The sequence below is a fragment of the Melitaea cinxia genome, chromosome 26 (genome assembly GCF_905220565.1).
Source record: "Melitaea cinxia chromosome 26, ilMelCinx1.1, whole genome shotgun sequence".
NCBI classification, from domain to species: domain Eukaryota; kingdom Metazoa; phylum Arthropoda; class Insecta; order Lepidoptera; family Nymphalidae; genus Melitaea; species Melitaea cinxia.
The window spans coordinates 2,887,156-2,899,567 of NC_059419.1; the positions used below are offsets into that span (position 1 = coordinate 2,887,156).

General features: G+C 32.1%; 1 protein-coding gene across 1 annotated transcript in view; it reads left to right on the forward strand.

The window, feature by feature from the left end:
- Nucleotides 1-2,756: 2,756 nt before the first annotated feature.
- The window catches only part of LOC123666528 (trehalase), a 52,849-nt gene continuing 43,193 nt past the window's right edge, over nucleotides 2,757-12,412 (forward strand). Inside the window, exon 1 of the mRNA XM_045600604.1 lies at nucleotides 2,757-2,882. The gene's annotated coding sequence lies outside the window, so the exon portion shown is untranslated. The remainder of the gene's footprint in view (nucleotides 2,883-12,412) is intronic.

Sequence of the window (12,412 nt, forward strand, 5' to 3'; positions counted from 1 at the left end):
CCGTATGGAAGAGCAAGGAATTACATGGCCGGTTCTACAAAGTTCTGACAGACCCAGATGTAGACCAGCCTAGCTCTATATCCTGGTTACAGCACGGGAAACTCTTCGGAGAAATCGAAAGTTTTGTCTGTGCAATTATGGACTAGGTTATTAAGACGAATAACTCATATCATGAAAGACGGAACTCCAGACATATGCCGAGCTTGTCATAAGCCTGGAGAATCCATCAGACACGTTGTTTCCGGTTGTAATCATCTTGCTAACGGTGAGTATTTGCACAGACGTAACCAAGTAGCCAGGATTATACACCGACAACTTGCTATTCGATGCGGCCTCGTTGAAAGAATGAGTTGCCTTATTATAGGTATAAACCAACGCCATTTTTTGAAAATGGTCGTGCATTGCTCTACTGGGATCAGTCTGTTGTCACTGACAGGTTTATTGCAGCCAATAAACCTGATATAGTGCTAGTAGACCGATCACCGCGCCGAACAATTATTGTTGACATACAGTTCCACATGACGATAATCTCGTAAAGGCCGAAAAAGAAAAATTAAGTATATATTTAGACCTTGCCCAAGAGATTACCAGCATGTGGAATGTAGACTTAACAATAATTATTCCTATTGTTGTATCGGTTAATGGTCTATTCTACTATGTCTACGAAGAGTTTCGACCAACACGGAATTAATGCTTGTCAATATATAATTATTATACAATTTCAATTTTTTTTTTTTACTATATATTTATCATAAAATAATCTATATCTATCATTAATTAATCTAACATCTTTAACATAAGTAAACAATTTTAAAAATAAAACTTAACTAAACTTACAATCTTAAACTTATAAATCAATACTTTTTGCGAACTCGGCTAGTAATCGATTTTTTTATTTATTTTTTAGAGTCAACTTACTAATTTTTTTATCACAATTTAATTTTCGAAGCCAAACTATGTTATAAATATTTTATATGTCAATATATAGTATATACGAGTATGTCAATTTTAGTAAAATATTTCTTTGAATTGTCACCTGTGCTTCATAATGTAATACAATAAAAAGGAGAACGTTATAAGCAGTGTGCAAAATTAGAAAGGAATTGAATGCCTGCAATAAATTTTGATTTAATTATTATTAAATTAAGTCGAATGATTTATTTACATCATAATTACAAATTCGGTAAAATAAAATACCTAGGCGACGGACACTGGAAAATCAATCAGAAAGACGTTGAAGTAGGTCATTCCGTCGTAGGTGGCGAATGCTAGCGTTACCCCATCTCGCCCCACCTAGGCGGATGACTGCTCACACGTGGTGGTTTTTAGTCAGTAGGAGTCTGACATAACCCTCTGGCACCCCCGCGCTTGAGGTTATCCATGATGGATTTTCCCCACGTAAAAATAAAGTCAGCGCGACGTCATGAAACACACGTGACACGAAATATTAAGACTATATTAGTGTAAACTAAGGAAAATATTTCAAGCTACTTAAATAAACAACAAATGAACAAATAACCTAAAAGAAAAAAAAAAAACAAATCGATTGATCTGACTGAATAATTCAGATTATTCTTTCAATCTAGTCAGTGTCAATATATTATGTAAATATTTACGAAGCGAAAGTGTACAAGACATGTTTTATATATCCTTAATCTGTACTAATCTATACTAATATAATAAACCTGAAAAGTTGGTTGGTTTGTTTGTTTGTTTGTTTAAACGCGCTTCTTTCAGGAACTACTCGTTCAAATTGGAAAATTCCTCTGAGTTAGATAGCCTATTTAAAAAGGAAGGCTAGGTATGCTTTAAGAAGTAGGTAGGCTATTTTTTTCTTCTATTTGTTTAAATTTAATTAATATATTAATCGCATTATCAGATATTATTTTATTAGTTATAGTTCAGTAATTCAGGAAAAATAATGTCTGACTTTTCAAAACTAAAAAGAAATAAAACCAGTTAATTGGGTCTCAAGAACTGCATCGTTGCATCGTAAGATGCTTTTGGACCAATCAGAGACAGGACCGCAGACGCGCCTACAGAAAGACAAACGCTTAGCGATGCAACAGCGCTTAATAAATAATACGCGATGAATTAATTAAAAATACTAAAGCGCTTCATGCACATTTTTTTTAATTAGTATGGAAAATAATTGTAGATAAAAAATTAGTTTTTATGTGTTTTAAAATGTAATTTTTCTTGTTGCGAAATTTAACAAAGATATCATCAAAGCCTAGACTTTCGTCTTTGAAGAGATAAAGCATTGATATGGAAAAATACAGTATCGTTAAATTAAAATAATCACCATTTTCAAATAAACGTGCAATATTAAGTTTTTGTCATAGACCATGGATCTATTTGACATCAGCGATAAAATTATCTAATCTAAAATTGATTAAGATTGTTTTAATGTGTTTTGTAATAAAAGTTTTCCGATAGAGGAAATTTCTGTATCTACGTGCTAATATATTAAGATACAGGAAATGAACGTTATAGACTCGTGACCTTATATCAACTTTGTATACAGTATTCTTATATAATTTTTTTTCCTTGTTATTTAGTATACAAAAGTTCTAATATTGCACTTCTTGTCTTGATTCTTTCAAAATTTGACAACGGACGCTATCGCTAATGCGTCATTGTGGAAGTACCATTGTCGGTGTAGAGTGTACAGTTGTGTTCACGTCACTTTCATCCAACGGACTATGTGTGCGTCAGCCAATGTAACTACACTTTACTCTGCGAAACAATCATTTTTCAGTCAGTCAGTCAGTTGATACCGGACTATCAATAGAAACGGACGCGTGTTGATCGAAATTCGAACTTGTCGTAATATTTAATTGTGCGCTTGTGTGATAGGATTTATTAGTGCAAGTTATTTGGTGAGTTATTTTATTTTACTTTACTTTTTATTAACATTGATATTAATGACTATTAAAGCGTATTGACAGAAATAAACTTTTTGGCACAACTCTCCGCGTCTTACCCTTGAAGTAGAGATAATTTGTTGTTTTACGAATTTAAATAATATATATTTTGCAATTTATATTTTATAAAGACGGTATATAAGGTTGTGCATTTATAAGGTGCAGCAATTCATTCAAGTTAATTGCATAATGGCTTAAAACGGTATATAATACTTGAACTACGTTGATTGACACTGACGCGAGCGTAAATTGTCATCGCTACCTTTAAGACTTGGTTATCTAACAAAGATATTGCGATCTTGAAAATGGTTATACTCTTTTCATTTTTCTAAAATACAAAAAATGCATTATTAATTTTTTAAAAGTTACCTTTAAGAATTATGAACAGGTAAAGGTTTTCATTCCGTTTCATGATATAAAGGTGTTAATATATTTTTACTTTTGATTGCCATGTGCAAGTGCATGTGATGCAATGACTGTCGAGTACTCGCGTATTAAATGTTTTAATTGTTGCGACTCGTAAATCATTGTTTATTCAGTACCTTTTACGTGGTATTCACTGCTGTCTTCTTTTACATAATAGCAGGTAAAAGGTAAAGGTTATTGTTATTATTATTAATTATTGCCAATTTTTTAATGGAATTGTTGTTATTTTTGTTTTTAAAGATTAAATTGTACTTTATTTGTATAAATATGTTGCATATTTTCTCTGAAATTCAAAATTGAATCTGAAAGTATCCAGACTTTCTAATATAGATACGAAAATATTGAGATTCGCTAAATTAATCCTTAAGGTCAGACAACAGGTGTTCCTTGAAATTCCATTCACTAAGACATACACGTTTCCTCGCACTATTTTACTTCGAATAATGAAAACATGTTTAAATATTATATTATTTTACTTTCTTATTTCTTACATACTAGCTGAGCCCTGCGGTTTAGCACGCGTTAATTTGAGGCAAATTATTATTATATAGCATACAACCTTCCTTATTAAATGGACTATCCAATACAAAAATAATTTTTCAATTCGTACGAGTAGTTCCTGAGATTAGCGTGTTCAAACAAACTCTTGAGCTTAATAAAATAAGTAGAGGTAAATAATAATATATAAATCACGCGATATTTTATTATTGTCATAAATAATTTATTTTCTAGTTTACTGATATTTTGATTTTATATATTATTATTTATTATATCTATATTATACATCAAAAATCCACTTATTCCATCAGTCCCATTATACCGTAATCTAAAGCAACACCGTAAGAATAAAAGTAATTCCAAGGGATACATTACGCAAGTTAAACGGCAGAAATTTACAAAATGTAGTTCTGATTTATTTGCTTTTCAACGCTTATTTTATTATTTTGGCAGTAAGTAGCTTTCTTTAAATAACTCGTTGATATTACAGTAAGGCTTATTATTACTCACAATTTCCGCCCGGTTTCAAGATATATAAAACCCGTTTTTTAGCGTTTTGTGTCTCAAATTATTCGATATTTTATAATTTTGACATCGTGCCAAAATTTGTCCTAAAATTATAGAAAGATAAATCCATTACTGTGCTAGAATTTTGTTTGTTTGTATAAATGCATGAACTATAAAGTCTAAATTTAGGATTATTTTTTTAGGGTTTTTAACCCTCGGTCGGTCGCGCATTTTTTGTTTACGCGGTTGGTCGCGTGGGGTCTCTCAAGACCCCAAAAATAAACAGCCTAAAAAACAACTATCTAATTAAATTTTCTTAACTATCTTAGCAAATTATTGGCAATTAACCTAATTACAATATAACTACAACGAGTTACGTAAAATATTCTTTTATTTCTGCCTTCAACTTACAATCTAAAAGTAGGAACCTAAATTTCTCTCCTTGAGATCACAATCACAAAAAAAATGTTTTAATGTAACTAAATGCAGGAATTTCTCCTTTTAATAAATATATATACAATAACACTAAAATAACAAAGACAGTTACGTAAAATTTGGAAAACACCAACAAAAAAAACATAAACTTTTACCAATTGAAGTCAGTCATTTTTTTACCGATTATCTTTTTGGACACAGTCGGTGTAGACCGTTTTAATACGTGTTAGGCATATGTTACCCTTACAATAATGGCAAACAGATTTGAATTTTCGATCTGTTGATCTTGGACGATTAATGCAAAGGTGTCTTCCTCAATTTTTTTTATGTCACTGCAATTTATCAATCAATTTGCAACTTATTTCGTAGGTCCCATTTCTCTCCCTCTTTTTGACGATGAAAAACTTTTGTGACGATATATTTATCAATGGCTCTTCATTATCATCTCTATACGAACTTTTCAAATGTATGTGTTGTTTATTCGATTCCAAAAACACATGCTGTTCGTCCAACGATTCCAGAACCTGACGATGCTCACGCAAAGATTCCCAATTCTCAAGCAGTTTGTCCGGAGATACCTCATGTTATTCTGTAGATTCATCTTCACATTTCTGCTCAGAATCAGTTTTATGCTTACTCCTTTTATCCGGATATATACTGCCTTCACCATCTTCATCATTACTACCACCGTAAACATCGTTATTTTCATCATCTAACCAGCTTGATATATGACGTTGTTATTCTTCGTCCATTTTACCAGTTAATAAAATTTTAAAATAACAAAAAAATACATAAAAATATGTTACAAATAAAATCTAATCTAAAAAAATCAATTAAATTTTACTTACGCGGTTAGTCGCGTGGGGTCTTTCAAAGCCCGTACGCACAAAACACGTTTGTATCTCATGGCACTTACGCACGAATTGAAGTTAATGGGTATACGCAGCAAGTATAATCCAAATTAGGAGGGTACCCAAAATATTGAATCGCTGAGATGGTTTTAAATGTTAAACTTTTACATTTCTGTAACACCTGGGCTTTCAAAGACCCCACGCGACCAACGGAGGGTTAAATTACTTTTTAAGATTAATTGTCGCTATCCTATGTTAGTTGGCAGATCTCTTCTAGAGATAAATCCGCTGTTGCTAAGTAAAATTAAGTAAAAATTGCTGTTAATATATTTCAGTGCAATAAAGAAACTCTTTTTTGCGAATAGCGTGCTTACAGAAAACCATAAGCCTTTATCAACCTAAGTAGAGCACTGGATATAATCATTAAAAACCGTAAAAATCCATTAATATAGAGTCTTGACAGATTTTATCGTTTTGAGATCGATCTTCGATTCTTTGATTCTTTCGAGTATGAAGCATTTTTTTTCTGTTTTGAGTTGTTGATTTATTGAAATTACAAAGAAAATATGACTGACGTCTAGTCGTCGTCTACTTAAAATAGTTTATATTTTCGGATTGCTTATAACGTAAAATCAAATTAAATATATATTGGAATTGTGAGCTAATCTATATCTATTCATTCTTATACTCGTTGTTTATTTTAGATTAACAGATAAAATATTCTTCGCTTTACGTCAAATGGAAAGGATCTACATTAATAAGTAATTCAAATATAGAAATAGTAATCTAGAAATGCGGTCTTATATCTAAGTAGAGATCTCTTTCGAACAACCTTTAGATGGAGTAGAATATTTAAAAAATGTAGGTAGTGCATGGTAACTACAAAGATTGCAGAAAATAAATTTGTTATATACATGCTAGAGCATATATTCAAACGAAATTAATATGTAAATGTGTTTCTTTAAATGAAATGTTTTTTTCCCATGAAAAATACTCTACATTAATTAACGCAAGCTGTACTCAAAACTTCGTTCACTACTGTACATCTTGACTCTTGCTCCCTACGTCATAAGTACTTGATTTCAACATAAAAGGTGTCCAGTATCTTAGATCATATTACGAACATCAATCACGTGGGGGTCACCAGTGTAGTGGAAATGTAATGAATTATCCTTCAAATTTCCACTATTAATTTTATGAACATCAAACATTCAGTAGCTTTGGCGCGATGCATAAAGACAAATTGATATATACAGATAAAATAATTGTGTTTGCTCGCAAACGAAAAAAAAACCGACTTCAATTACATCGACGAGTAATACAACGTAGATCGACGAAAAAACAGTCAAGTAACTACGCGTTATCAAAGATTACTCAAAAAGTGATTATCAAATCTCGATAAAATTTATATGTGACCACATGATAAACATCAGCTTTCGATTAAACCAAAAATTATCAAAATCGGTACACCCAGTAAAAAGTTATTGCGGATTTTCGAGAGTTTCCCTCGATTTCTCTGAGATCCCATCATCAGATCCTTGTTTCCTTATCATGGTTCCAAACTAGGGATATCTTCTTTCTAACAAAAAAAGAATTATCAAAATCGGTACATTTAGTAAAAAGTTATGCGGTATAATACAACACAGGTCGACGAAAAAAGCGTCAAGTAAAAACGCATTATTAGATATAACTCGAAAAGTAGTTGTTAGATCTCAAATAAATTTAAATGGGACCAATTGGCTCACACCACCTTTCGATTAAAACAAAATTTGTCGAAATCGGTCTACCCGGTCAAAAGTTCTGATGTAACATACATAAAAAAAAAAAAAAAAAAAATACAGTCGAATTGAGAACCTCCTCCTTTTTTGGAAGTCGGTTAAAAAATGTGTCTATTTTGGCCTTAGTATCAAATTTAGAATACCCGCCAAAATGTTTTTACCATGTGAATGTATTGTGTATGGAATTAGTTCTGTTACCATTTTGTTATAAGTTTTGATAATAACGTGTTTTTTTTTTTCGTTTTTAACATAACGAAAAAAATCAATATTATTATCATTTTTTTATATATTAGAATAAAAAATACGATAGAGTCGGGTCGAAATGATAACCTCTAACGTGGGTTCGTCGAAATAAAATTGAGGTTGTGCGCATTTAGTTTTTGTAGTTTTTTATCAATTCAGGTTGTTTGATAATGATTTTTGCTAAGCTACCAGAGATAGACTTCCATTACAATTCCGAATATAGGTTAACGTATTTTTTTTTTTATATATCGTGACGCACGTAAAAGCTATTTAACCTTAAAACAGATAAAATTTGACATTTATATTCGCCTTGCGCTTATTTTGATTATTAACATAGCTATACGTAAAAATGCCTGAATTCTTTAGATTGAATGATTTCAATGTTTTCAAAATAGCACATGACGCAAAAATATCGTGTATACACGGACATTTGACTTGTCTTAATGCCAACTGATATAGGACCTGTTTTAGCGGTTGTGGGTGAAGTTTATCCAGTGATAAGCTACGAATTAATTGTAATAGCACGAGGTAACATATTAGGTCGTTAGAACTTATTACTTCTCGAACTTTTATCTCTTGACGACCGCATCTGTGCCATGGTGCGTGTGCCGTGTCGGCGGCACCTAAACACCGACGGTCGCGGGTTCGTCTCCCGCTCGGATATTTGTCCTTGTGGATCTCCCCATCGTGCATCGTAGAGCAATATAAGCTCTGGTCTTTCACTTACGTGGCGAAAGAGGCCTATGCCCAGCAGTGGTATATTACAGGCTTAAGCGTTATCTGTTGCATACCGTCATCCGTCAAATAGCCTTATACAATCAGTGAAACTGGCTCTTAGTCTTCCAACAACTAGATCCAACCAGTAAGTCGTCCGGTAAAATACATGTTATAGAATAATATTAGAGGATCTCGGTAAGGACCTTGTTAATCTTTTTATGTTGTTGAATGTGAATTGGGAACGATACGTGATGAGGGACACAACAGTTTGGTCGTCTAAGTAACGGAGTGGAAACATGAGTGACGTTTCCATTTATTTTGTTTCTATGTAGGTAATATATATTTCTCGTTGTTGTCAAAGGTGAATCTCATAAAATTACGAGATAAAGCAAAAAAAACACTAATATTATTGTTGTATTTTGCGTGAATTGACGTAATTACAATTTATCGATTGATGAAACGACCAAAACGTGGCTAAAAAATAACAGCGAATTCAATTATTATTTAGTTAACTTTTTGTGCAATTACGGTAAAAAGTGCTTGTGGTAGAAATGGCAGACATCTTACAAGCGGGACTGTTTTACGTTTTATGATGCTTTATTGCTTCTCTATACATAATTATAATGCTAATCTTTTCAACAAAAAAGCCATAATCTATTATGGTGATCGTAATTTTCTGAGTTTTTTTATTTGCGTTCAAAAACTTTAAAAACATTTAAGATCAATTTGCTTACATGTTTTAATGCGTTTGTGTGCTTACTTAGTCCCCTTTTTGTTATGGACATATGCTATGGATATATGTCGATTAACAACATCTCGTATAGATATGTGTACTATTGCCTTGTCCGAAAAATCATCCGCCTTTGCCTTCTTAAAATTAGCGCTACTGAATCTAGATTGTTTTTTCTGTTTTATAAATATGATTTTTAAGTATTATTGTTATAAGTTATTTAATAAAAATACATAGTTTAACTGGTTGACCTCGCAAACATTGTTTTGCCATATATGTTATTAATCCCCCCCTCCCCCCTTATAAACTTCAGAGTATTAAAAATAGATGTTGTTCGATTCTCAGACCTACCCAATATGCACACAAAATTTCATGAGAATCGGTCAAGCCGTTTCGCAGGAGTTTAACTACAAACACCGCGACACGAGAATTTTATATATATTAGATTATTTAGTATAGATGGAAATGAAATAAAACTTACTGCATACACACAAGTCTATAAGCAATATCATTCCGCAAATTGCTCTAATTTGAACTCATTTTCCTCTTATTGTCGCCCACGTTGTGCTCCTCCGGGCAGTTATTGTGACTTTATTTATAGAATGTTCGAGTAGTATGCAAAATCGTTTCGGAAAATGACTTGGACGTAAAAATTTTAAAAGTTTGAAGGTTATAAATTTTCATTGAATTGGTAAATTTCGTTTATTCTTTGTATAAGTCTTCTCGACAGACTTCCTAAGAAATTATTTTCTTTAAGCCAAGGTTTTATTTGTCTGTACTAACATTGATTTTTAATTTTAAATACTCTATTTTTGGAGCAATGGCCTTGTTACATCACTTTAGTAACGCCAGGGTTGCTAGGTAATCTATACAATAATCAATCTTTGATTTGTTAAATCTGCCATATAAGTCTAGTAGATTAATATAAACTTGTATGTAATATCAAAAAAAAAAAATAGTTTATTTAGACAAATTTCAATGATAAAAACAATATATCTAAGAATATACCCACTAATGTAATATGTTATTATTATGTTTTCTTAGTACCTATATGTTCTAAATTATAGAATGTTCTGTGAATTTAGGTTACATTATAGTATTGTTTGCTCGTAAGTGAAAAAAAATACTGATTACATCGACAAGTCATACAAATACGCATTATACGAAAAGTACCTACTTGTCAGGTCTCGATTAAATTTTTATGGGACCTCACGACAAGCACCATCTTTCAATTAAAAAAGAATCATCGAAATCGAACCACCCAGTAAAAAGTTTGGAGTATATAAAAATATCGTCAAATTAAAAATCCCCCCTTTGAAATCGGTTAAAAAACAAATTGATAGACGATTTTTATATCAATAATATTTTCCACAATATCAATTTCCTTGTTAATAAACACGTAATTGTATCATAATGTGATATAATAATGTAATCAATTTGAAAGCGTCAAAATACTCCAACGTCGTGACTGACCTCGCTGTCATAACGTCTGCGCCATGACTAACAAAGGTCAATGTCTAAACAGTTCATTATCAGTGAAAATTCATTGGCTTTTTTACCTTTGTTTATTTAATTTTAAATTATATTACATGTTTTTATATCGGAGAGGAATATTTATATTTTTTTATTATTTATGCGTACGTTTGTTTTATTACTATTTTGGTGGCCCTAATATTTTTTTCTTGAGTACCTATATCCATTGTTTTTATACAAACCTTGCGTCTAATCTAATTTGATGGAGTCGATTTATACGTTTTCTTCGGTGTTCCTCTTCTCGTCTTCGGTGCGACAAAGCCAGTACTGCGGTCACCAACCTGCCTGCCCAGCGTGGTGACTATGGGCAAAACACACGAGTTCACATTATTTTTAGCGTAAACTTGTGGAAGCCTATAATGATGATGATGATGATTTATGCGAGAACATAAATTTCGGCGGTTTATTTTCATTTAAAAAAGTGTCTGCAGAGTTGTATTGTCCGATTCTTCATCTACATTCCATATAAGCGGTAGCTTCGCTTTTATATACTATAATTAATTCATCAAACGAAAACAAACATTCATATTCAATTTTAATTATGACAATCCCATTGCTTTCGAAGCCTACTTCGAGCAGTAAAGTAATTTTTTAGTCTTATTTTGACTTAAATATGGATAAAAGTAAGAGTGAATAGGCATCTTCTACGCAAGCGCGCACCATCTTAGGCTGCATCTTCACTTACCATCACGTGAAATGTCACTAGTCTATAATATTTAAGAAAAAACAGAATGGTCAGATTCGAAACTGATGTAGTGACGAGAGTTGTACTAATCCAAATTGTATCAAGCTCGATCCAAATTGGAAATATCAATTTCTGTTTTGAATTTATATACACGTGAACGACTTCCGCCATTCAAAGACGCAGACACCACGAGGCAAATAAATAAGGTTACTTACTAAACATTTGTCCTTGACATATTCAAGCGTGTATCTTTAACATACACACACGTCTGTTCCTAAGATAAGCGACTTAATGCTAATAATTCTTAAAACAAGCTGATGTAGTTACCATATTGTTGTTTTCTTTTTTCGATAAATAAATATGTATATAAATAATGCATTAGTATACAAATAAATACACATATTAACCCAGTCTAATACCAATCAGTGCAGACTATCCAATAGGGCTAGTCAAACTATTATTATATTATACTTTTTTATATATAACTAGGTCGGCAAACAAGCGTACCGCTCACCTGATATTAAGCGATTACCGTAGCTTTTTACCCTCAATTGTCCCTAGGACTTCTGGTCACCTTACTCACTAACAGGAACACAACACTATTTGAAAGCAGTATTATATAGCTGTGATCTTCTGCAAGGTCGAGGTACTTACTACCCCGGTCGAGCTGCTCTATATTTTGAGCATGAAATTTTCTGCTGTTAAATACCTCAGTTTTAATTACGAATATAAAATAATAGTATCCATTTTATGCATCTAAACATTTTTTATTTCGTTTCAAACTGTTACGTCAATTTGTCTGATGTAGTATGAGATAAGTTATTTTTCGCTCGGCGCTTCCTTTCGATCTAATTGAACGTTTATACGAAACACTTCGAGCTCGAGACCAACTCGCACTTCCTCTTGACAAATTTGTTAATCGAATCAAATGTGACAAAACGTTACAAGTCAAAACGAGTCAAGTAGTGTTATTCGATTAGCGGCGACAATCAAACAAGCCTATATATGTACATATATTTATACTTGTATATATATAGATGATTGGCTATAAAACCTGATGCTTGAGATGGAAAAATACTGCT